Source organism: Grampus griseus (genome assembly GCF_964374135.1).
Source record: "Grampus griseus genome assembly, chromosome: 2".
NCBI lineage: Eukaryota > Metazoa > Chordata > Mammalia > Artiodactyla > Delphinidae > Grampus > Grampus griseus.
The window spans coordinates 172,151,863-172,178,743 of NC_139018.1; positions in this window are offsets into that span (position 1 = coordinate 172,151,863).

The following is a 26,881-nucleotide window of genomic DNA, read 5'->3' on the forward strand; positions in this document are numbered from 1 at the left end:
CCATTTACTATTGCCATGATCATATGCAAATTCTTAGTAGTTCTTAACCTCAGTGTCCTAGTCGATAGAATAGTGATATATATACCTGCCTCAAGATTGTTCTGGGGCTAAGATAATACACTGAAAGCCTACGTCTGGTATATGTGAAGCATTCTGCATATAAATGGCAATGATTATTAGCTTATTCTTCGCCCTTCCCCAAGAAGCTCCTGCATTTTTTATCTGATGTTATTCCAACAAAAGCCTTGGGAGAGATTTGTGAGATTTATGGCACTAGATGATTTCTGTTTTACAAACGAGAAAACTTGAACTCAAAGAGGGGCAGAGGAAATGAATGCAAAAAAGAGTCTCTGGCTTCCTGTTCAACCTTCCTTTTCCCATCACATGATACTTTTCTGACCATTTTAGCTTCCCTTCGAACCAATAAGGAATCTTAACACAGACTGGGGACTTGTCCAGATTTGTTTATCTTACAGTTTAAGATTTCAGGTCTTCCTTTGGGTTTTTCCTATTATTCCAACAGATGGAACTTAGACAGAAGCTATTCCTCTCATGCTAAGCCTTCTTTTTAAAGTGTTAAGGTCATAAATATCCTGTCAGTCAATGACTTGTTAAAATGAAGACCAGCAAGTGTTCTTACTCATTTTTATGTGCACCATACTCTCTTTTCTGTCATCCTTCTATTACTTTGGATCTATGAGCTAAAGCTTTCTTTACAAGCTGTTTCTCAAGAAATCGGTAAAGCTTCCCTTAGCAATTGCCTCAACTGGATGACATATTTGAAATAAAAGGTCACACTCTCTTGGACTGTGAATTCATCTTCCCTTGAAAATTCAATCGAAGTAGGGTCATTCCTAGCATAATCGTTACTTGAATTGCAGATGATCAAGAAACACCTGAAAGCTACCATGACTGGAAGTACTGGGAAGTGAGGGGGGAGTAGAAAGATGGATGCCGAGAGATGCGTTGCAACAGTCTTCCCGACTTTTAAACACTGCAGCGCTGACCTGCTACTTAAAGATGACTACCTGGCAGTGCCCTCCTGAGCTGCTGCACACCTGGAGGTGCAGATACAATGACTCCAACCAAACTCTCTTCCAGGCAAAGTTGTGAGTTGATCCAGAAAGAGGAATCCGACATTTTCTCCCCAACAGCACTTCAAAGGGACATTCCATTTATGGGCTTCCGTAACTCTACCAAGGAAATATTTCTTCTACTATTCACCTAAAATTTGGTCGGGTGTTAAGTCTGTAGTAGAGCTGAAGATGTTTCCTAAGTATTAGATACCCATTTTTTGTGTGTTGCTAGTGTGATAAGCCAATTTTCCTCAAGTTTCTATATACCAAACGTCTCACCATCTTTAGAAAACTTTTCCTGATTCTCCCCACGCCAATCGGATGGGATCTTCCTAGAACGCAAGCAACTACCTCCATGCCTCCACAGTCCATTGTCATTGGTACCCTCCTTGATTTGTGACTGTTCGTGTCCTTGTCACAGCTCTTACTGGACGATCCATTTCCTGAACTAAAGCCTTTGTTGTCTCAGCTTTGTTGTCTGTGGCTTCCTGCACATGGCAGGTAGGAATCTAGGAAATACACTATAGAATTGAATTCTCCTACCTCAAACCCAAAGCACTTTATGTACCGGAAAAATTACAGGGGGGGAGAAAAAAGCATTCCTTTGAAGTCTTTGGAAAAAAAGATATTAACAGTGATGTAGTATACTTCAAACTATGGATCTCAGATTCCTAAGCTTTTAATGCAAGCCATAAGTTTAGGCACCAAATTGTCCTTGCTACAAATGGAAAGGGTCGATGAAGTTTGGGTTAGATGCTTATGATACAGGCTGTTTTTCTGATGAGAGAAATCTGTCTATCAAGAGACTCAAAGTGCCACCTACTGCGTAATCATTACGACTCAGCTCAGGGCCATCAAAGGTCTTGTTTTAAGCATGTTTCCCTGAAAATTATCCCTGGCCATTTGCCTTGAATAACTATTTTTCAAAAATAAGATGTTTATTGAAAAAAGTAAAGACACAAGCAATAAGGCATGAATACTAATGAAAGCTACCCTGCCGGCAAAGATTCACAGAACAGGCACAGAAACGTCCTTGGTTTTGTAAGCAAACCGCCTCTTCCCATGGACCTCGGAATGATTTCTACTATAAAGTCAAATTTGCAGCTAGGGTACCATCATTGATAGGGTTCTATGTTCCAAGTCAATCAATAAATCAGCAGGTCCTTTAATTTCTTACACGTTATAAATGTTATAAATTAAATATGTTGCATAACAAAAGACTTACAAACTCACATGAAATACCCACTAAAATGTTTTAAAATGAGTGGTTCACCAGTTTGCATACAGTCTTTCCGTGCAGAATGAGAATGAGACCTCTCCAGTGGACTGCCAGGGAAGGCCTGGGTAGTTTGTTTCTTTAGTCCTCAGGTCTTAAGATAAAGAGGGACCAGTCTTGAAGAGCCACACCTGAGAAACTGTACCTGAGGAGTCTCATCCGTGTATGGACTTGATTTTTATAAGGAGATCCTATACCTCAAGCCTAAGCCTGATGACACTATTGTGCATGAGCAAAAACTGTGCCTGTAGCTGTTCACAAACACGTTTGAAAATTCTTTGACCCCCTCTCTTCAAGAGGTGGGGTCTACGCACCCTCTCTGTGAATACAGGGCAGACCTGCAGTTCGCTGGCAATCAACAGAATGCATTTCAAATAGTGATGAATGGCACTGGAGGCTATTCGTGAAAGTCAATACAGTTTCCTCCTTGCTAGCCAGGGCACTCACTTTTGGAGGTCCTGAGACAACCATGCTCTGAGGAAACCCAGGCCACACAGCAAGGCCGAGTGTAGGTGCCCCAGCCAACAGCTAGCATCAACTACCAGATATGTAAGGACACGTCCAGGTGATTCCAGCCCCAGATTTCATGTTGTCACTGCTGAGACCTGAGACTTCATGCATCACAGACAAGCCATTCCCTCTGTGCTCTGTCTAAATTCTTAACCCAGAATCTGTCGGCATAATAAAATGGTCATTTCAAGCTGCCAAGTTTTGCGATTATTTGTTGCACAGCAATACCTCAAAGGATTATTATGAGGATTAAATGAGACGTGTACATAAAGCAACAAGCTTGGTGTTTGACAAAATAAACCCTCAGTGAATGGGACTTATCAAGGGCTAACTCATCAATTTACTGGGCTTTGCTAAAAATATTTAGCATATAAGAGATGCCTAATATATACTCGTTGACTTGAAGTGATTACAGAGTTGAGGACAGAAAAGATGAAGCTGCAGAGAAATCACAACCTCATTTTCCTCACCTGAGAGGAAATTTTTAAAAATGCTATCAAAAGAAATAATTTTCCCTGTAGCAGTCTATCAAATTCTAAAATTTATCTCAGCGAAAAATCAGATTGTGCAGTTCATTTAATTCTTGTCTTCTCCACTAAGTCTAAGGTAACAAAACTATAAGTACCTGCATTCAGTGAATAATAGTTAATTTGGTACCATATGATATCACTTGCATGTGGAATCTAAAATATGACACAAATGAACCTGTCTATGAAACAGAAACAGAATCACGGACATAAAGAACAGACTTGTGTTTGCCATGGGGAGGGGTGGGGGAGGGATGGAGTGGGAGGTTGGGCTTAGCAGATACAAACTATTATACAGAGAATGGATAAACAACAAGGTCCTACTGTACAGCACAGGGAACTATACTCAATATCCTATGATAACACAACGTTGTAAATCAACTATACTTGAATTAAATAAATAAATAGTTAAGTTGGGAAATGATGGATTGATGGATACCGGCTAGCAAATATGGGACATGGATAATGCAGTGGTCCAGATCTATGCCAGCCTTCACTGCAACTCTGAATTATGTGAGGTTTTCTCCCTCCTCATCTGCTCTCCCATACTCTCAAACCCTCTCCACAATCCAGCCTTGTCACTGTCATCCTCTCTCCATTACTGTCATTCACTACCTCTCATTGTCAAAGACTCTCCAAAGGAATTTCGGTACCTAAACCATTTAAAAATTTTTTTTCTGGAGACAAAACCCCACCTAGAATTTTGGGATATATGGATCACAAGTAAGAAAGGCTTTGATTTGTAAAATCACATTGGATTAAAACAATCCCTAATTTCTCACAGACCTTGTCACAGTTGGTGCAAGAGATAATACAAAGTGAGAGGATGAGGCTTGCTTAGCTTCTAACCTGTGAAGTCTTAACCTTCCCGTGGCTGAAGCAAAATGACCACTGCAGGCATTTTACGTAGACGGAATCTGAAGAGCTCTAGCCCAACCACTGACAGCATTCCAATGCCTGTGTTCCACGTAACATTGAGCAGAGCTCCCTGTGCTATACAGTAGGAGCTTGTTCATTATCCATTTTAAATACAGCGGCGTGTACACATCGATCCCAAACTCCCTAACTATCCCTTCCCCGCACATCCTTCCCCCCGGTAACCTTAAGTTCCTTCTTTCAGTCTGTGAGTCTGTTTCTGTTTTGCATATAAGTTCATTTGTATCATTTCTTTTTAGATTCCGCATATGTGAGTCTGTTTCTGTTTTGCATATAAGTTCATTTGTATCATTTCTTTTTAGATTCCGCATATAAGGGATGTCATACAGCCTGCATGGGAGGGGAGTCTGGGGGAGAATGGATACATGTATATGGATGGCTGGGTCCCTTTGCTGTGCACCTGAAACGATCACAACACAGTTAATCGGCTATACTCCAGTATAAAATAAAAAGTTAAAAAAAAAAAGAATGTCTGTGTTCCATGTCTGATCAATAGTCTTCACATCATTTCCCAGTTAGAAAACCTGCCTAAAATCTTAGCTCTTTTTGGACTAAGGTCCTGCCTTGCTGTTCCTAATCGACTGCTTAGAAAATTCTAATCTCCCTCTTAAACCCCTGAGAAGTGGCTGGAGGCCTTACTAGCTGTGATGGACTTCCCTAACTCTAAGGGTCCACAATTAGGGCTCCAAAATTTGTGGCCGTGCTCTCCCTCACTGAGCCAGCTAGCCTCCCGGAGCACTCAAACACCTCTGCCAGACCCCCTAACTAATAATTTGCCTGCCACTGGGTTGCTCTCCCCTCAGAATACTGTATTCTGCCCCTAACTGGAATTTTCCCAGCATCTGCCCCATCCAGCAGATGAGACGTGTTTTGTTCTAGTTGCTCAAGTCATGTGGGATGAAACAATAGCAACGTGAGGGTGAAAACCTCCTCAGATGGTTCTATTTTACAGTTATAACATGACAAATTAAATATGCAAATTCCTTTGCTCCTTGAACTGTTCCTTAGAGAAGCAGAAAGAGGCTTCAAAATATCTGTAAAATGAGGTGAAAGGACATAGCTTTCAGTCACCGGAGTAATGACTTCCCTGCTGAGAAGAGGGCAAACTGTAAACGCTTTCATTTCATTTAACACTAAAGATCCAGAAACTGTGACTTTTTAATCTCTACAACACTGTCCACAATTTCTCTTGGCTCTAGGGCAATCTTTTAACAGAACCAGAAAAAAAATAGCAAAAAGAAGGAGGATAATAAGAGGAAGAAAAGCTTTTCACCCAAAGACTAGTCTCACGCTGGTTTTTAATTCGAGTACTCTCTGAGGAGCGGGGCTGGGGAGGAAGGGCAAACGTTAAGATCTGTGGTCCTTTTCCATTGGGAGAAACTCTGGAACATAATGAGACAGAATTGCTTGACAGGGCTCCCCAAGGACAAGGCCAACAACCTTCAAGTGGCAGCTCCGAAAGCACAACCGTAAGTTTCTTAGATTTCTCACCCATTACAATTCTAGGAAAAGGAGGCTAAGTTTGCAAATAGCCAACTCAGACTTCCTGTTCCACGTGCCTCTTATAAAATAACAAGAAGAGGAGTATATGGCAAGAACACCTGAAGAGCCATGCCAGTTTTTCCAGGTACTGGGAGAGATTTGGAAGAGATGTTTGCAAAGTTTTGTTGTCAATTAATTTGACTCTTAAGGACAAAAGGTACTATTGCAAGTGTTACCAAGGGTACTACCAACACGGTTCCATGAGAGATACCTCTGCTGTTGGTTCTGCTGTGCCTTGTGGAATATGTGTAAAGAGGCATATTATCTAGAAAGGACTGGCACTGGTAGATGGAAGAACCAATGAAAATGGGAAGAAAATCTCTGGCCAGGTGAGGCTAATCAACGGTACAGGAGGTGAAACATGATGCTGACCACAGTTTCATGGTATCACCCTGAAAGTGAAAAAAGTGCCGTGTACATCATTTCCTAAGACGGGCGCCAACGATTCCATCTGTGCACGTGCATGCCACTCCTTCCATCGAGGGGTGGACTCTTATTTCCCTCCCCCTTGAGTCTGGGCTGGCCTAATGGCTTCCTTTGACCAAGAGAAAACAATGGAAGTGATGGGACTTCACTGGGACTTCTGAGACAAGGCTTTAAGCTTCTACTTTCACCTTCTTGGAAGCCAGTTACCATATAAAGAAGCTTGGGCTAGACTATAACCATGATGAGGCACCAGATGGAGAGAGAGAGAGGCCAGCCAGCCCCAGACATTCCAGTCCAGCTGAGGCACCAGATGTGAAAGAAGCCAGCAGAGCTCCCAGCTGAACGCAGCCAAGACCAAGTGGAGAGCACAGCATCTCAACAGAGCTCAGAGAACCCAGAGCATCGTGAGAAATTATAAGTGGCTCTTGTTTCAAGCTAGTTTTGAGTAATACGTGGGTGACCGAGACAGACTCTCTGTCCCCAGTGACCATGAAGAGATACATGCCTGGACTGGTGAGAAAACTACTTATGTGAACAACTTCTGTGGAAGCAAGTGGCTTGCTGGAGGGAGGAAATAAGAAGCTAACAATCTAAGCAACAACAAGGCTGATACCAGCTCTGACAGGATGAAGAAAGGGTGGACAAACTAGAATTGAACTGAAAGATTTTCCTGGACACTGTTAAACTCCGGCCGTGTGGTGGAATCCCAGACATCTAAGTGATACTAAACAGAAACAGTTGCTTCCCAAGGTTTCTCAGGCCAGCCTGAAAAATAAAAGGAAGCAGTTATAGGACATCTTAGTTTAGGTTTCCACAGAAGACCCTTAGGCAAGGATTTGAGTGAAAGCAGTTTGCTAGGTGGTATAAGGAACACAGACAGGTGAGGGAGAAAACTGATACAGAGAATGAAGGCAGCCAGTCAGTAAGTTAGTTACCAGAGCTGGAGACTGGGAATCTCTGGGAAATGGTACAAAATACATCACCTCAGGTGCAGGCCCAGCTGTGAGAGAGTTAGATGAATATGCTCATCTATTGACAGATAGATAGATAGATGATAGATACACAGACAGATCGGTCTTGGCAATGACTTTTTTGAATCAGACGCAAAAAGCAAAAGCATCAGAGCAAAAGTAAACAATTGGGACTACATCAAAACAAGGAGCTTCTGCACAGCAAAGGAAACGACCAGCGAAATGAAAAGGCAACCTACCGAATGGGAGAAAATACTTGTAAATCATACAGCTGATAAGGGGATAATATCCAAAATATACAAGGAACTCATACAACTTAATAGCAAAAAAACTCCACAATCGATTAAAAATGGGTAAAGGATCTGAATAGACATTTTCCCAAAGAAGACAGACAAATGGCCAACAGATACATGAAAAGATGCTCAACATCACAAATCATCAGGGAAATACACATCAAAGCCACAATAAGCTATTACCTCACACCTGTTAGAATGGTTATTATGAAAAAAGACAAGAAATAACAAGTGTCGGAGATGATGTGGAGAAAAGGAAACCTTTGTGCACTCTGGGTGGGAATGTAAATTGGGGGCAGTCACTATGGAAAACAATATGGAGGGTCCTCAAAAAATTAAAAAGAGAACTACCATATGATCCAGCAATTCCACTTCTGGGTATTTATCCAAAGAAAACACAAAACACTAACTCAAGAAGACATATGCATCCCCATGTTCATTGCAGCATTATTTACAATAGCCAAGAGATGGAAGCAACCTATGTGTCCATCGACAGATGAATGGATAAAGATGTGGCACATATATACAATGGAATATTACTCAGCCATAAAAAGAAACGAACTTGAGTTATTTGTAGTGAGGTGGATGGACCTAGAGTCTATCATACAGAGTGAGGTAAGTCAGAAAGAGAAAAACAAATACCATATGCTAACACATATATATGGAATAAAAAAAAAAGGTTCTGAAGAACCTAGGGGCAGGACAGGAATAAAGACGCAGATGTAGAGAATGGACTAGAGGACACAGGGAGGGGGAAGGGTAAGTTGGGACGAAGTGAGAGAGTGGCATGGACATATGTACACTACCAAATGTAAAACAGATAGCTAGTGGGAAGCAGCCGCATAGCACAGGGAGGTCAGCTCAGTGCTTTGTGACCACCTAGAGGGGTGGGATAGAGAGGGTGGGAGGGAGATGCAAGAGGGAGGGGATATGGGGATATATGCAGACGTACAGCTGATTCACTTTGTCATACAGCAGCAACTAACACAACAATGTAAAGAAATTTTACTTAAATAAAGATGTTTAAAAAAATTAACACATCAAAAAAAACCCAAAAAACAAAAAAACCAAAAACAAACAAACAAAAAGAAAATATGGCATGTATATGTATGTATGTGTATGTATGTATTCCACTACATATATATGTATGTAGTGGAATATTATTCAGCCATTAAAAAAAGAAGGAAATCTTGCCATTTGTGGGCAACATGGATGGATCTTGAGGGCATTATGCTAAGTGAAATAAGTCAGACAGAAAAAGACAAATACCATATAATCCTACTTATATGTGGAATCTAAAAAAATAAACAAACAAAGAAACTAAGCTTACAGTTAAAAGGTATTAACCTCCAGTTATAAAATAAGTAAGTGATGGGGATGTAATTAATATACAGCATGGTGACTATAGTTAATGATACTGTATTGCATATTTTAAAGTTGCTAAGAGAGGATATTAAAAGTTCTCATCACAAGAAAAAAAATTTGTAACTACATATGGTGGTAGATATTAACTAGACTTGCTGTGGTAATCATCTCACAGTATATATCAATACAAACATTGAATCATTAGGTTGTATATATGAAATTAATATAATGTTATATGTCAACTATACTTCAATAAAAAAAGATATTCATCAAAATAATATTTATAATAGTAACAACTGGGACAATGGAGCTGGTTAAGTAAATAATGGCATATCTATCCAACGGAATATGACAGGCAATCATATGTTCATTAAGTGTTTTCAATTATCTTAGAAAATGTTTATGTCCTGCTATTATAAGATAAATAAAAATTATTTATAATTATATAAAAACAAAACAAACACATGGTGCTATTGAGATATGAGTTTAAGACAACTTAAAACATTTTCCAGACGCGCAGGCTCAGCGGCCATGGCTCACGGACCCAGCCGCTCCGTGGCATGTGGGATCTTCCCGGACCAGGGCACGAACCCGTGTCCCCTGCATCGGCAGGCGGACTCTCAACCACTGTGCCACCAGGGAAGCCCAAGACAACTTAAAACTTTTTACATATTAAATAATAGCTTACGTTTGGCAATTCATTGTCAGACACTGTAACTGAAAAATGACAAAAATATTTTTAAACAAACAAAACATACTGAAGAGCAGAATTTCCTTCTGTTAGCACAGTTAACTTACAAAATGCTAATAAACATCTACTTTTTACAGAGTGATGCTATCTATAATGTATTGTGATCATTATTTAATCTGTACAGCAACTTTTATTTTACAGATGGCAATAAAGAGAGAATAAGAAGACGGCCCGTGGTCCCACAACCAACAAGGAATGTGGGACCCCTCAGCTTATCCTCACAGTGTTAACTCAAAATGAGAATTTTGGTCACCTTTGCAACACCAGAGACAATTTCCTCTTTTCTATCCCAGAGCGTCAGGTTGACAGTGTTGCTAAAGATTTAAGATGAAGATCACACTTCAGTACAATTTAAAAATAACATACAGAGACCAGAGTTATGTCAGCAAAATTTCTTAAGTGTTTAATGGTAACATTTCAACGATTTTTTAACTGGGAAAACGTAAATACTAATAGTGCAAATTCTTTTTAATAGTTTTAATTAGCAATAAATGCTCATTGCATAATATGCAAAAACCAGAATAAAATTTAAAAGACAATAATTATACCCAGATATACAGTATAAAATTTTAACAGCTGTACAGAAATAGCCTTTTTTGGAAGGACCCTAAGATTATCTGATCCAGTTCCTGCTTTGAGTAGCTACAGCATTTTTTACCCAGTGAGGGTAAGTAACTTTCCCAGATCATATGGCCACGAAGTGGTGCAGAGTAAACAAGACCTGTCTCTTTCTTCTCCACATACCCCGATCCTTTCTACAATGTGATGCCGTCCTCTTAATCTTGGTGGGGCGAGAGGACACAGCCTGTTGGGGGAAATGCACAGGTGAAGCCACTGATCACCAGCTAACCAGCGTAGACATGTAAGGTCCATAAAGGATGCTGGCAATTCACAGACTAGTCAAAAAGAGACAGCTTTTCTCCATGTGCTTTAAAATGAGTTTGAAAACAAGAACGCCCTTTGGAGGACAAACTCCAACGTGATCAGATGCACCATCCGTCAGATGAGTGACACGTATTTGCTCAGCCCACCTCTCCTGATTCTCGCCCTTCCGATATGACTCGCTGACGCTTTGGAAAGCATCTATTATGCTTTGAATTTCTGCATCGGTTTCTGGAGGTTGCAGGGGAGAACTGGAATTAGTTTTGGACTATTGGTACTGCTGCAAAGGACTAGAAGATGGTTTGCAGTATTTCGAAACAATGGCTAATACAAAATTATTTGTCAAATAAGTCTCAAGCATATCTTCAACCTTAGATTTGATTCCTCCTTTATTTCCCAATCTGGGTATCACTTCCAAGTCGATATACACTCAGAATTGGAATTAATTATAATATCCATCAAAAGAATATTTTTGGTAGCATGACTATCTTGCTACCTTCAGACACAGATAAGGTTATACCTCTGTAATTTTCAAATTCATCACTCAAATACCCACTTGCCCGGAATTGTGGAAGAATTCTGGAAGTTTCTTCACTCTGTTGGGTTGGCCAAAAAGTTCATTCGGGCTTTTTTCCGTAAAATTTTACTGCAATAAAACGTCCAGTCTGGCTTTCAAATAGCAGGTAGAGGGAATTATCCATCTGATCAGTCCTTACTTCATCACCATTGCTTTTGTTGCTACCAGTTTTTCAAAGGTCACGTGCCATGATCACTGTTTAAATGATTCCACGGGTGATCCAGAGCCATAAGTTTTCTTAAATGAGAGAGACCCCTTTCCCTTGACGGTGCTTCACCACGGGGCTCTTATGAATGTGGTTATTTTATCTGCATTCATGTTCTCTGCCACTGTGGCCCAAGCCCACCCGGGCAAGCAGAAGAAGCAAGAGATTTGTAGCCTCATCCAGAGGTCGTGCTGGAACCAGCCCACCGTACCCAAGGAGCCATGGGGAATCTGTGGCCGCGACTCCAGACACCCTCTCCCTGATGTGAGCTCCATCTTGGAAATCTTTGGTACCCTTGCAAGCCAAGCAGACATCAGTCAGCACCCCGTCAATCCTCAAAGAGGTTCTGATATATTGACCTTTAATAACAGAAGCAATAATAATAATGAATAGTTGGGGTCTGTTCTCAACGCTTTGTTCATTTAACCCTCATAGAGATGCTATGAAGTAAATATTAATTTTTGCCCCATTTTTCTGATGAAAGCATGGAGACATGGAGAAGTAAGGTAACACAGCTAGTAACTAGAAAGAAGCGGGATTTGAACCTAAAAGTCTGGCTCAGATTCTGTGCTCTTAACCACATCACATTTAAAATCAGAACAGAAGAGATTGAAGTTTCTTTGCTTCCTGGAAGTTCCCTGAGTCCTGGGTAAGGTTGTCCCTCTCTCTCCACCCCTCTGCCCCCCAATACCTAACCAGTTCTAGAGCAGAGACTTTGTCAAGCAACAAAATGTACGGGATGATCCTTTCTGCGGAGCAATTAAGCCCCTGTCCGTCTGAGTAGGCAGAGTTCATCCAACCAGCCCTTCCAAGAATAAAGAAGAAAAGTCACCAGCAAAGGTGAATTTTTGGTCTCTACCTAGATAAGAAGTATCTGGAAACTTTTAAAACAATAGTTCTGAACATGGAAACTTGCATGGAAAAAAACTGCATCTTGGGCTTCCCTGGTGGTGCAGTGGTTGGGAGTCCGCCTGCCGATGCAGGGGACATGGGTTCGTGCCCCAGTCCGGGAAGATCCCACATGCCGCGGAGCGGCTGGGCCCGTGAGCCATGGCCGCTGAGCCTGCGCGTCCGCAGCCTGTGCTCCACAACGGGAGAGGCCACAACAGTGAGAGGCCCGTGTACCGCAAAAACAAAACAAAAAAACCTGCATCTTTATTTTCACTATCTTTTAACCAAAATCTAATATTTTCATCAAGTATAAATGTGGGCAACGATTGACAATAGTATTAGCAATACTGGGGACTCTGTGACCAGTTGCAATATCATCTATTTTCATATCATAACAGTTCTCAGAGATTCCAAAAGATCACTTAACCTAGTTACTACCTTGAAATTCTACTATGAGATTCACTGCTAAATCATGTGAGGTATGATGTTAATAACAAAGCACCTATATTATTAAATTGCAATTTACTTTTCAACAGTTTGGTAACCATATTTAATAGTTTGGTAAAAATATTATTGGTGTCCTTTGTAATCTTATATTTAATTCATTTTAAAACATTCTGAGACATTCACAGGCACAAGAAGATCCAGATACCTGTTTAAAATTCATTTCTCATGCATCTATTCCTTTTCAAGTCCTTTTCCCATTTAGGTTATTACAGAATATTGAGTGGAGTTCCCTGTGCTCTACAGTAGGTCTTTGTTGCTTATCTATTTTAAATATAGCCATGTATACATGTCAGTCCTAAACTCCCAATCTATCCCTCCCCCATCCCTTCCCCCCCACCCCCCACGGGCCCGGTAACCAAAAGTTCGTTCTTTAAGTCTGTGAGTCTGTTTCTGTTTTGTAAATAAGTTCATTTGTATCATTTTTTTTTAGATTCCTCATATAAGCGATAGCATATGATATTTGTCTTTCTCTGTCTGACTTACTTCACTTAGTATGACAATCACTTTGCTGTACACCTGAAAATAAGACAACATTGTTAATCAACTATACTCAGATATAAAATAAAAAACATAAAAAATACAACAGTATTTATGTACAGACCAAAAATAAGATAAAGTAAAATAAAATAAAATGCATTTCTCTCTCATGTTGCAGAGCCTGGATCCCTTTCAAACAATCTCTGAGCATCCCATCCCTTGGGAGTTGGCCTCATTAATTCCGTGAAGAAGCAGCTGCTATCGTCCATCTTTAAGGTCCATTCAGAGGGTCCAGAAAGAGCTGAACAAATTTGGAGGTCCCCCCAGAAAGTTCCAGAACCTGAGGTTTAGAAATCAAAGTATAGCACTCCTTTCTTCTCTCTCTCTCTCTTTTTTTTAATTTTCTTTTTTCTTGGCTTAAAAGAAAGTTTATTGTCTCATAGTCTGGAGGCTAGAAGTCTGAAATCAAGGCATGCGTTGGGCCATGTTCTCTCTGTGGCAGCATTCTTCCTTGCCTCTTCTAGCTACCCGTGTTTGCTGGCAGTCCTTTGTGTTCCTTAGCTGGTAGCTGCATCCCTCCAGTCCCATGGCTGACTTCTGTGTGTCTTCACACCATCCTCCCTCTGTACATGCTTCTATTTGCAGGTGTTCTCCTCTCTTACAAGGACACCAGTCATATTGGTTCAGGGGCCCATCTTACCTGAGTATGAACTCATCTTAACTGATTTGCAGTAAGTCTATTGCCAAATAAGGCCACGTTCTGAGGTTAGGGCTTCAATATGTCTTTTTTTTAAAGACTTGATTTTTAGAGCAGTTTTAGGTTCACAGCGAAAGTGAGAAGGCACAGAGAGCTCCCGTTTACACCCGGCCCCTCCCGCATCATCAACAGACCCCACCAGAGTGGTACGCTGGTTACAGTCGACGAACCTACACTGACACCTCACCCAAGGTTTACAGTTCACCTTAGGGGTCACTGTTGGTGTTTCACACTCTATGGGTTTGGACAGAAGAGCAGTGACATCTATTCATCACTACAGAAGCACAGCTTTCTGTCAGGGGCGGGGAGAGGTAGAGCCGGACAGGGCAGGTGTGTGGTGCTGCTTCTGTGCTGGGCCCCTGGAGAAGTGGGGAGGAGCGAATAGGCCTGGGGCTCCTCGATGGGTGCGGACCAAGAGACCAAGCTGAGCGGACCAAGAGACCGGCAGCTGCAGTAGCAGGATTTCCATGCTGTGTGCAGCGCCTCCCGAGAAGCATAGCCTGCAGTGGGTAAGAGCACGGGCTCGCGAGCAGGACCCCCAGTCGGCACTCTGGCTCTGCCACTTCCCAGCTGTGGCCCTTGAACAAGCTGCATAACCTCTCTGTGCCTCGGCTGTCTCGTGTGTACAATGGGAACAGTCACGCTCGCTTCACAGGGTTGTTAAATGTGACCTCGAAGTGTTAATACCTGGGCAGTACCTAGAACACCACCAAGCACATACTCAGGACTCCAGGAGGGCACTCTGAGCATGATCTCTGCCACTGCCAATGCTATTGTTTACTGTTTCCCTCGCCAACAGGATGATACACAAGGTGGGAGAGCAGAGGGTGCTTTTCAAAGTGAAATACCAGCTACTTGAATGAGTCACCATTTCGGATGAAGCACATCATGGCTCTTCTCCGTTAAGAGGCTGTAATGAGCAGGGTTCTCCAGAGAAACAGAACCAATAGTCTGTGCGTGCGTGCATGCGTGCGTGCGTGAGAGAGAGAGAGAGAGAGAGAGAGAGAGAGGGAGAGAGAGGGGGAGAGGGAAAGAGGAAGTGAGAGAGACACAAGGACAGAGATTTATTCTAAGGGATTGGCTCATGGGGCTGGTAACGCCAAATCTCATAGGGTAGGTAGACCAGCAGGCTGAAAACCCAGGGAAAAGGTGACATGGCAGCTTTAGCCCAAAGGCAGTTCGGAGGCAGAATTCCCTCTTCCCCAGGAAACCTCTGTCTTTTTTCTCTTAAGGCCTTCAACTGATTAGATGAGGCCCACCCACATTCTGGAGGGTCATCTGCTTTCCTTCAAGACTACTGAGTTAAATGTTACTCACAGCTAAAAACACCTTCCCAGCAACAAACTGACTGGAGTTTGACCAAGTATCTGGGTACCGTGGCCCAACTAAGTCGATACATAGAATTAACCGTCACAGAGGCATAACCACAATTCATCATTTGGGCTTTTGAAATACGGTCATAGACAAATGCTCCATTTTGGTCTGCTGGGTCAAAATCCATCTCCACCTAGAAGCAGCCACAGAGGAGCACAGAGAAATCTATTGTGCAGGCCATCACTTCTGATAATACACTCACGCTGTCTCAGAGAGTGCATGGAACTCTCCAAGAGCCATGTTTCAACAGCCAAGTCAGGACCAGAAAAGGTTTGAGCCTTGAATTCAAAGTTGCTGAAATTCTCTCCTCTGTCTGCTGGAATCTACCAAGAACAGGAACATCCGCGCACCCATAAACCATGGAGTGATGACAGTACTGCTGCCTTTGCAATACAGCACATCTATCGTAATAGCATTTCATTGGCAACAAGACTGCAAATAAGCCCAGGATGGAATCCCCCTACCTGATGAATTGCATCTTCTGGAATCATCTAAAAGCTTCTCCAATGAATGCCCATTTGGGATAGGGGTCTTTCAGTAGCTAAGGGATTTCCCAATTATGAAGAAATGTCAGCCTCTTCTACAGGGCTGTGGGGACCTGGGCCAAGGTCCAAGGTCCTTGGATATTGTCCTTGGACAAAATGATAGAACTGAAATCGTTATAATGGTAATTCAGTATTTGATGTTTGGAAAGTTAACCTAGGTGGTGGCCACAGAGATGAGCCTTTCATATCCCCTTCAAGAGAACCTACTGAAGGGAGCATCTAGCTGCCACCCTTGGGACCTGGCATGGTATCTTTGCTGAAGCCAAGTTTCCCCTGCCTGGTTCCCACAGCGAGGGCACCAGAGCTAGCCCGTTCCTGCCCGAGGTGGAATTCTTCAACACGCACCTTTTGCTTTGGGACCCATCCGTTTGATCAAGTCTCTCTGAGTACTGTGTTACAATCTGAGGCTCTTCCTACCCAATCCTTCCCCCTCCCTCCTTCCCTTCCTTCCTCTGTCCTTTCACAGGGATCGGACCTGAATCACAGTCTGAAGCTCTTCCCTCCTCCTCCCTCCCTCCCTCTGCATCCTTTCCTGGAGGGTCACCCAATAAATCTCTGGCATATCTAAGCTCACCCTGAGACCTGCTTCTCAGAGGATGTGAACTGACCCAACCTATTTATGTTCTGTTGCTTTTACGATGCAATGTCCAGAGGTTGATATTTGCCACTGCAACATGCCCTATTAGCTATGATCCAGGAGGACCATCCATCCTGGTTTGCCCAAGGCAGTCCCAGTCTATGCTGCTGTCAAACATAATTACCAATAACTCCCTGCCTATTCTCAAAGACTCCCACTTGGGATAATATTGTAAATTATATGGTTACCCCAGCTACAGTCTATAGTCAAAGATTAGTCCCGTAAAATGTTTCCCAAAGCATATTTTGTGGAACACAACTCTTAGAAGATGCTCTAGGAAAAAGAGTTCGCTGGACAAATAAACTTGGGAAATATTGTTGCAAGTTCACAGTCCGAATAAGGGTGTTAACATCTTAGAGACGTTCTGCCGTAGAAAACCTTGCTTAACTTTGTTTTACTCAATGTTTCCCAAGCTCATTTGCCCAGAGGACATTTTCACCTTGAATCCCTAACAGTGCTGAGTGAACCACTGCCAATAGGGAGTCTGAATTCTCCCTACTTGCAGCTACACTTGAGAACAGCTCAAAATGTTAGAGGCTCAGAGCACAGCAGCTGGTTCACTTAGAGGCCCTGGTTTTATAGAAGAAACGACTGGGCCTCGGTCTGTGCTGGCTCCAGATTCACCTGAGTACAATTCACATTAGCAACCGTGACCCACAAAGGCATTCTGGCCCTTAGTTAAGTCCTTTGGGCCTAAATGTTGCTTTTAATGGCTTCTAATTTTACTCATAAAATTTTTCAATCATAAAAATCCTCATTTGGGGGACTTCCCTGGTGGCACAGTGGTTAAGAATCCACCCACCAATGCAGGGGACACAGTTTGATCCCTGGTCCAGGAAGATCCCACGTGCCACGGAGCAGCTAAGCTCATGCGCCACAACTACTGAGCCCACGCACCCCAACTACTGAAGCCCGCGCGCCTAGAGCCCGAGCTCCACAACGAAGAGTAGGCCCCGTTCTCCGCAGCTAGAGAAAGCCTGCGCGCAGCAACGAAGACCCAATGCAGCCAAAAATAAATTTAAAAAATAAATTTATAAAAAAAAAATCCTCATTTTTAGTGCCAAATTGGGAATTTTGTTAGAAATCCCTTGATCCAGTCACTCAGGTGATTTTAAAGAGCCCTTTCCATCTGGCCAGTTTTCCTGCTCCCGGCCCCGCCAAAACCATGAACCCAGTTTTTCCATTTAGAATGCAGGGCTTGGCTCCTTCCCCATTTAATGCACATCCAGCTCACTCCACCTCTTAGTTCACCCTGTTTTATTAGGTGCACATATATCTGTCCTTTAAGACAAGAAGTTAAGTCCTTTAAGGCCAACATCATGCTGTAGACAGCTACATACTCTCCATACATTTAGACAAAATGCTCCGTGCCTAGCAGTTAATAGGAAGGAAGGAAGGGAGGGAGGGAGATGGCTTTATGTTTGTACTAAAAGACTTAACTTGATATTTCATCAAAATAGTGCTTATGTTCTGTTGATGCCCCAAAATACTTTACATGGTATAATTATATATTTTTTTCAAGAGTTTTAAAATAAAGAGTACAGGGAAACAAGAAAAATGAATAAAGTACTATGTCTGCTATGTTTTTGTTCAGGAAACCCTGATTCATTTCAGCCTATGCCATCTTTTGCAATCTCCCAACCAACTGACTTAGACACTAATGAATTAGGTTGAAAGCTACACTCAGTACTCTTGATATGTAGGAAAGAAAAAGTGCCTAAATAATACTAATAGGGACTTCCCTGGTGGTTCAGTGGTAAAGAATACTCCTTACAATGCAGGGGACGCAGGTTCCATCCCTGGTCAGGGAACTAAGGTCCCACATGATGCAAAGCAACTAAGCCTGTGCGCCACAACTACCGAGCTCACGCACGTCAACTAGAGTCTGCGTGCCACAAACTACAGAGCCTCCGCGCCCTGAAGCCAACTCACCACAACCAGAGAAGAGAAAATCTGCACACCACAACTAGAGAGAAGCCCAGGCACCACAACAGAGAGCTCGCATGCCTCAACGAAGATCCTGTGTGCCGCAACTAAGACCCGATGCAGCCAAATGTAAATAAAACACATTATTTTTAAAAACTATAATAATAATAATGATAGTAATAATAACAATAATAACTATTCCTTAGGTAAGGATAGAATTCTTTTGCTGCTCTATAAATACCAAGACCTAAACATAATGCCAAATTCCCTGATTTGAAGGAAACACAATAGTCCATTATTTTACTATTATACTTTTTATTCTGGGTTCTAAATTATCCAATGGGATAAAACGGAACATCTGATTCATGCTAAACATTGATCCATTAAACTAGAAATTTTAAAAACTGAAGAGTTTGTTGAGTTCTAAGTATTATCTTTCATTTTCTGTCTTTAAAAATTTGGGGAAATTACTTAAAACATAGTATCATTTTCATATATTTCTGATTAGATTCAAAAGAATATACCCTAATTTGAAAAAGTACATGCACTCCAGTTTTCATAGTGGCATAATTTACAATTGCCAAGGTGTGGAAGAAACCTAAGTGTCCATCAACAGATGGATGGATAAAGAAGTTGTGGTATATATATATATATACACATACATATACACATACACAATGGAATACTACTCAGTCATAAAAAGGAATGAAATTTTGCCATTTGCAGCAACATGGATGGACTTGGAGGGCATTATGCTAAATGAAATAAGTCAGGCAGAGAAAGAAAAATACTGTATGATATTGCTTATATGTGGAATCTAAAAAAATACAACAAACTAGTGAATAAAATAAGTAAGAAGCAGACTCATAGATATAGAGAACAAACTAGTGGTTGCCAGTGGGGAGAGGGAAACTGGGAGTGGCAATATAAGTGTAGGGGGAAAAAAGAGTTATTATGGGATTATAAGAAATCATGTGTGTGAAACTTTTGAAAATTGCAAAGCACTATACAATTTAATTGAATCTTTTATTCAATTAAAAAAAAAGAATATGCCCCAAACAAGACAGTGGTGATACCATTATACAGAATCAACTAAACACAAAATTATTTCCTTTAATCAGAAAATAAGATAGATAAACAACAAAGTCCTACTGTATAGCACAGGGAACTATATTCAGTATCCTGTGATAAACCATAATGGAAAAGAATATGAAAAAATATATATGTATAACTGAGTCACTTTGCTGTACAGCAGAAATTAATATAACACTGTAAATCAACTATACATCAATAAAATTTTAAACAAATCAAAATAAAAGAAAAGAAGAAATTTGACTACTGGTTAAAAACGATGTCTGTCTAGCAACCTCTGACCTAGCTTTCCAAACTCCCCTTAAAATATGCCACACAAAAACAGAAGAAAATAAAAACCAAAACCACCAGAAAAATCTAGTACTGGAGATAATTTCAACTTAATGTAAGTCCAATGGAATTGCAACCAAAGGAGCCTGACCTACTGAATGGAATAAGGAAAGATTCTTTATTTCTGCCTTAGGATCATTTGCCAGGTTTAATGATAGAAGCTCTGCTCCACGGAGAGCAGTGGGCAGCTGCTACTCTTCTGCCTGAGTGCCCTTTTGATATACTCAGAATACTCCTGGCCTTTCTTCACCTCCATTGCACCCCCTACTCCAGGGCCAGTGGTTCCTCTCTTCCAAAATCCATTTGGAGACTGGAATCACCATAGACTCAGCTGGGCAGAAAAGTAAGTGGAGGTCTGTAAGCAGTATTTTTCATTCTAGAAAATTCATCTGCCCAGATCGGGTCAAAACCAAAGCATTTATACACCAGTAGCCTAGACCCTCCTCCCTCCCTCCAAACTGTCTATTTGATGTTACTACACTTGGCAATCCCGCTGACATCCGAAGTCCAGAGCGAGCTCAAAATCTTCCCCCTTAAGTTGCTATCCCTCCAGTGGGCCCTCTCCCAACAAAGGGCAAAATCACCCACTCCGATAGTGATCCTAGAAAATTGGCAGCAAGATTTGATTCCTCCTTCTCCTTCATCCACATCCAAGTCTGTCAATTCTGTGTCTTCAAACTTCCTTGAAAGTATCCACTGCTGCCCGTCAGCACCACCACCCTGCGTCCAGCCGTCATCCCACCTTCCCTTCTTCCATGGCTTCCAAAGCATCTCCTTACGGCCGCTCCCCCCTCCCCCTAGTCCAACCTCCAGGGAGCATCCAGAGTGATCTTCTCAACTGCACATCCAATCACAGCATCTGCCTAAAACCCTTTAGAGGCTTCCCATGTGTTTTAAGAAAACATCCCAAGCAGCACTATTTACAGTAGCCAGGACATGGAAGCAACCTAAGTGTCCATCGACAGAGGAATGGATAAAAAAGAGGTGGCACATATATACAATGGAATGTTACTCAGCCATAAAAAGGAATGAAATAGTGCCATTTGCAGAGACGTGGATGGACCTGGAGATTGTCATACAGAATGAAATAGGGCGGCAAGAGAAAAGCAAATGTATAATATCACTTATATGTGGAATCTAGGACAATGTTACAGATGAACTAAGCAAATATATAATATCACTTATATGTGGAATCTAGGACAATGTTACAGATGAACTAAGCAAATATATAATATCACTTATATGTGGAATCTAGGACAACGTTACAGATGAACTTATTGGCAAAGCAGCAACAGAGTCACAGATATAGAGAACAAACTTACGGTTAACAAGGGGGGAAAGGCGGGGGGATAAATTAGGAGGTTAGGATTGACATATACACATTACCATGTATAAAATAGATAACTAAGGAGAACCTGCTGTTTAGCACAGGGAACCCTACTCAATGATCTGTGGTGACCTAAATGGGAAGGAAATCTAAAAAAGACTGGATATATGGGTATATATAACTGATATATATAACTGATATATATATATATATAACTGATTCACTTTGCTTTACAGCAGAAACTAACACAACATTGTAAAGCAACTGTACTCCAATAAAAATTAATAGAAAGAAAGAAAGAAAGAAAACACCCCAAACCCTCAACAAAGCCTGCACGGGTCTACACGGACTCCTCTCGGCTTTCACCACCTTAGAATTCTCTTAGTCCAAACGCTCTGAGCTCTTTCTTACCTCAGAAGCTTTGCATGTTCTGTTTCCTCTGCTGAAATAGCTTTATTTCCATCCAATACGAAGCTAACTCTAGATCATCCTTTATGGCCTCAGCTTGAGGAAATTTCCACAACTTCATAAACCCTCATTTCTAGGACAGAGGCCCCGTTATATGTCATATCCTGCATTTTTCTTTCAGACCACAAGCATTACTAGAAGTTACTTATGTAATGATTTGTTTAATATGTGTTTCCCAATTGGTCTGCAATTCCATGCCTGTCACAGGAGTTTCTCCAGTGCTTACAGTGACTACATATAGGAAAGACCTCAGTAAATATTTGTTAACAAAAATGAATGAATATGCTATTTTCAAGAAACCCATATAAATAAAATAACACAAGCAAATAATAAAAGAATAGGCAAAGATAATGTTTTCCATTAAAAAAAAAGTAAAATAATTTAAGGATCAGAATATATTCCCAACTGCAATGCCTCTCCTTTCATATTAGACTGAATTATTGTATTGATACTTAAATTTAGCTTGTGAAAGTGTAGTTTTATTTTAAAACTCTGAATTAGCGTTTTAGTACATAACAATATGTGATCTCTAATAATTAGGTTGTAATATAAAAACTATTTAACTTATTCATATAATACCACATGCACCATCTGGATTGAATAAGAAAGACACAGCCTGATGGTTAATTATGTGTCAACTTGACTGGGCCACGTGGCACCCACATATTTGGTCAAACGTCATTCTGGATGTTTCTGTGGGGATGTTTTTGATGAGATGAACATTTAAATTGGTAGGTTCACATTAAAAAGAATGAAGTAATGCCACTTGCAGCAATATGGATGGACCTGGAGATGATCATACTAAGTGAAGTAAGTCACACAAAGAAAACACCATATGATATTGCTTATATGTGGAATCAAAAAAAAAGATACAAATGAACTTATTTACAAAACAGAAACAGACTCACAGACATAGAGAATGAACTTATGGTCACTGGGGGAAGGGGGTGGGGGAGGGATAGATTGGGAGTTTGGGATTGATATGTAGACAACCAACAAGGACCTACTGCATAGCACAGGGAACTCTGCTCAGTATTCTGTAATAACCTAAATAGGAAAAGAATCTGAAAAGTAGGTACTTGTGTATGTAAAACTGAATCACTGCGCTGTACACCTGAAACAGACACAATATTGTTAATCAACTATACTTCAATATAAAATAAAAATTTTTTTAAAATAATAAATTAGTAGGCTGCGTAAAGCAGATTGCTCTCTCTAGTGTGGGTGGGCCTCCTCCAATCAGTCGAAGGCCTGAAATAGAACAAAAAGGCTGACCGTCTCCCAAGGAAGAGAGAATTCCTCCTCACTAAAACAAAGACATCAGCTTTTTTCTGCCTTTGGGTCAAACTGAAACATCAGCTCTTGCTGGGTCTCGAGTCTGCCAGCCTTTAGACTAGAAACACACCATCGGTTCTCCTGATTCTCAGACCTTCGGTCTCAGACTGGAGCTACGCCACTGGCTCCCCTGGGCATCCCGCTCACTGACGCACCGTATAGATCTTGGGACCAGTTCCCTAATCGGGTGAGCCAAGGCCTTAAAATAAATCTCTTTTTATACACACGTGCATACATCCTATCTGTTCTGTTTCTCTGCAGAATCCTAAGGCATGCAGGTACCAGCGAAACTGGCCAGGCAAGAGAAGTAGCAAATTAGAGAAATATCAGTGGAATTACTAAAGTTCCATCAATGAGTGAGTGCTTCCAGGGCACGGAGGACACACAACACGGGCTTCCAGACCTGCCTGGGAAGGTCGGAGAAGGGCTGAACTCTGTTATGCTGGTAAGGGCACAAGTGCATGAAACAAGATCTTTAATGTGATTCAATTTGTACTCAGAGTCCTGGGAAAACTGGGGTTTCATATGTCAAACACCTGGCACATCACAGCTTAACAAACTTTGGTGTTATCACTCTTGACTATAACTCCAGTGGCTCAATTTTAACTGCAAGAGGCTAATAACCAGATATTTATACTTAAGTTTCTCTTTATATTGTCCCCCACCTAGATCATATTTCCAAACTTTAGAAAGAAACAGCTGAAGAGGTTGTAAAATGCTAACTCCTGGGCCCACCCCCTGGAGATCCCAACTAAGTGGTCCTGGTTCCTGGCCCAAGAATCAGCATTTCAGCAAGCTCACAGGAGTTGTGGATGCAGGTGGCCCACTGACTACAGCTTGAAAATCACAGATGTAGAACTTATAAATAGACCTGGGATAACCATGCCATGCACGGGATATTGTGAAATTAAACTGTAAGTAAAATAACCTTCCAGAAAATACATAAAACTCTGAGTGATGGAGTTCTTAGCACTCAGTTTTCTGCCATACTTTTCTATATGTCATGACTTTTATGTTGAGATGAATGTTTTTAAAATCAGAAAGCAGTGTTTTAAAAATAATTAGAATTAGAATATGCACTATTGCTTTTAGTACATGCTTTTAGTTTGGGGTCCACTCACATTAAAGATGGAATATTGAAAATATTCAAAGGAAAATACACTAAAATATTAGACGTGCTTCTACTCCTTGGTGGAGAATGAGATTTTTTATTTCTTCTTTTACTTTCAGCACTTCACCCCCTTTTCCATTGGAAGAACATTAACTTTATTTTTGAAATAAAATAAGAATGTTTTCTATTCAAAAAGTTATCCTCCCTTCTCAAACCATTTCATAAAGTACCTGTCAGTTTTGACAGAAATGATACCAATTCCTCACCACAATTCCCGCTCAGACACTGAAAATAAACTGAGGCAAAACCGGGAAGGCTGTGAAATCATTTTTCTTTATGTGTGTCTCCAACCTCCTCTTTTTGTTACGTTCTCCCTCTCGCACCGGAATAAGTTTCTCCACTCCACCTGTATTTTCAGGCCTTGACTTTTCCTACTTTTAAATCCCCTCCTCCTATCCAAACAGATATAATAATGAGTATTATCTCATTTGTATCTTGAATTTACTCAAACTCAAGTACTGATTCTCTCAGGGAGCCCCTTGTGCCCAGAGAGACCCCACCCGCCCTGACCCCCTCACCTCCTCACTTCTTTGCTTCCTTTGGCAGAAAGGACAAGGGGCCCAGAAAGTCACCCACCCACACCCCCCCGACCTCCCCCACCCCCCTGCCAACTTCAACACTCACAGCCTGGCTGTCACTAGGAGCCTGGAGACCACAGCGCTAATCCCACTGTACCCTTTGCCTTTTGTTTAATCCCCGAGCAGCTCCAGACTCCCAGGTCACATTTTACACCCTGCATTCTCATAATCCCTTTACTGTCCTCTCTTCCTGCACCTCCTTATCTCCTCAAAACCCTTCCACGATGCTCTCTGGAGCGTACGGTCCATTCATCAGCAAAATCCACTCAATGGCAGCCTATCTCTAAACACAGGTCTGCGGTAACGCAACAAAAATCACTGTGCTATTTAAAACCACCCTATAGGGCTTCCCTGGCAGTGCAGTAGTTGGGAGTCCACCTGCCAATGCAGGGGACACGGGTTCCAGCCCTGGTCCGGGAAGATCCCACGTGTCGCGGAGCAAATGAGCCCATGCATCACAACTACTGAGCCTGCGCTCTAGAGCCCGTGAGCCACAACTACTGAGCCCACGTGCCACAACTACTGAAGCCCACGTGCCACAACTACTGAGTCCACGTGCCACAACTACTGAAGCCCACGTGCCTAGAGTCCATGCTCCACAACAGGAAGAGGCCACCACAGTGAGAAGCCTGCACACCACAACGAAGACCCAACGCAGCCAAAAATAAATAAAAAACAAACAAACAAACCCAAAACACTGCCCTATAAAAACCACAGAGCTTATGGGGAAAACAGCATGGGGGCAAAACATTCAAGAACTTTGTCAGTGACATATTAGAAAAACACAGGAATCGAATAAAAACAGTAGCACAACCTGACACCTGTGAAATAGTGAAGAAAGTCATATACGTTCCAATGAACGTGGCATTTTACCTTGAACAAGACTTCCAGGTGCCTGTGGAAGTGGATGTCGACGGGCTGCAGCTTGTGGGTGGTCGTGAGGCAGTGGGAGAAGGGCCCGCTGAAACCAGAGGGAATTTGTAACACCTAATGTGAGGGCGGATCCTAACGCATGTGGGAAACCGAGGCCCTGGTTGAGGCTGGAGAGTGTGCATTTCATGTCTGCCTAGGGTGCTCCAGTCACCCTGGAGAGCTCTTCTGAGTTTCACTTAGTATTGCTCACAGATGAAATTGCATCTAAGCAAATGCACAATTCACCTTAGACTCAAATGGTTCCCTGACATGTCAACTGTGCTGCACAAATTCCCATTTGAGAAAAAGTGTTACAGGAGAACTGACTCTAGTCCATTCCTGCTCAGAACCCCAAAGCCACCTTTCCCCTGAGGACGCTGTGTCCTCTCCAGCTCTTCCAAGTGGTGGCCACTGGGACTCAACCTCTCACTCTTGACCCACTGGACGTACAGATGGGCTAAGTGTCCTCTTTGCTCCTCGTGGCTGCACCTGGACCATTCTCTCCCCTCTCATTTGCCTTGAACACCTCTTCTCTATTGATTTTTTCAGGCATCTTACCTCTGTCACTTCCATTATGGTAACTCTAGGACCTTCTCATTATCAGTTATTGATTACCATGTATTAGTACTAATACATGTAATGACCATGTATTAGTCAGGGTTATCCAGAGAAACAGAACCAATAAGACATAGATAGATAGATAGATAGATAGATAGATAGATAGATAGATAGATAGATAGATAGATAGATAGAGGTAGGTAGATAGATTGATAGATAGATAAAGATACGTACGTATATAGATAGATTTTCTTATGAGGAAATGGCTCATGTGATCATGGAAGATGGTAAGTCCCACAGTCGGCTATCTGCAAGCTGGAGTCTCAGGAAAGCTGGTGTTACAGGTCAGTCCAAGTCCAAAGACCTGAGAACCAGAAGAGCTGAAGATGTAGTTCCCCGTCCGAGGGAGGAGAAGACCCTCCTCCCTCAGCTTAAGCAGTCAGGCAGAGGGATGGTGATTCCAACCTTCCTCTGCCTCTTGCTCTGTTTAGGCCCTCAGTGGATTTGCTGATGCTCACCTGCGCTGGTCACCTGCATCGGGGAGGGCAATCTGCTTCACTGCGTCCAATGACTCAAATGCTAATCTCATACAGAAACACCCTCATGCACACCCCCCCCCAAAATGTGTAGACATCACTTTAATATCACTTCAAAATATG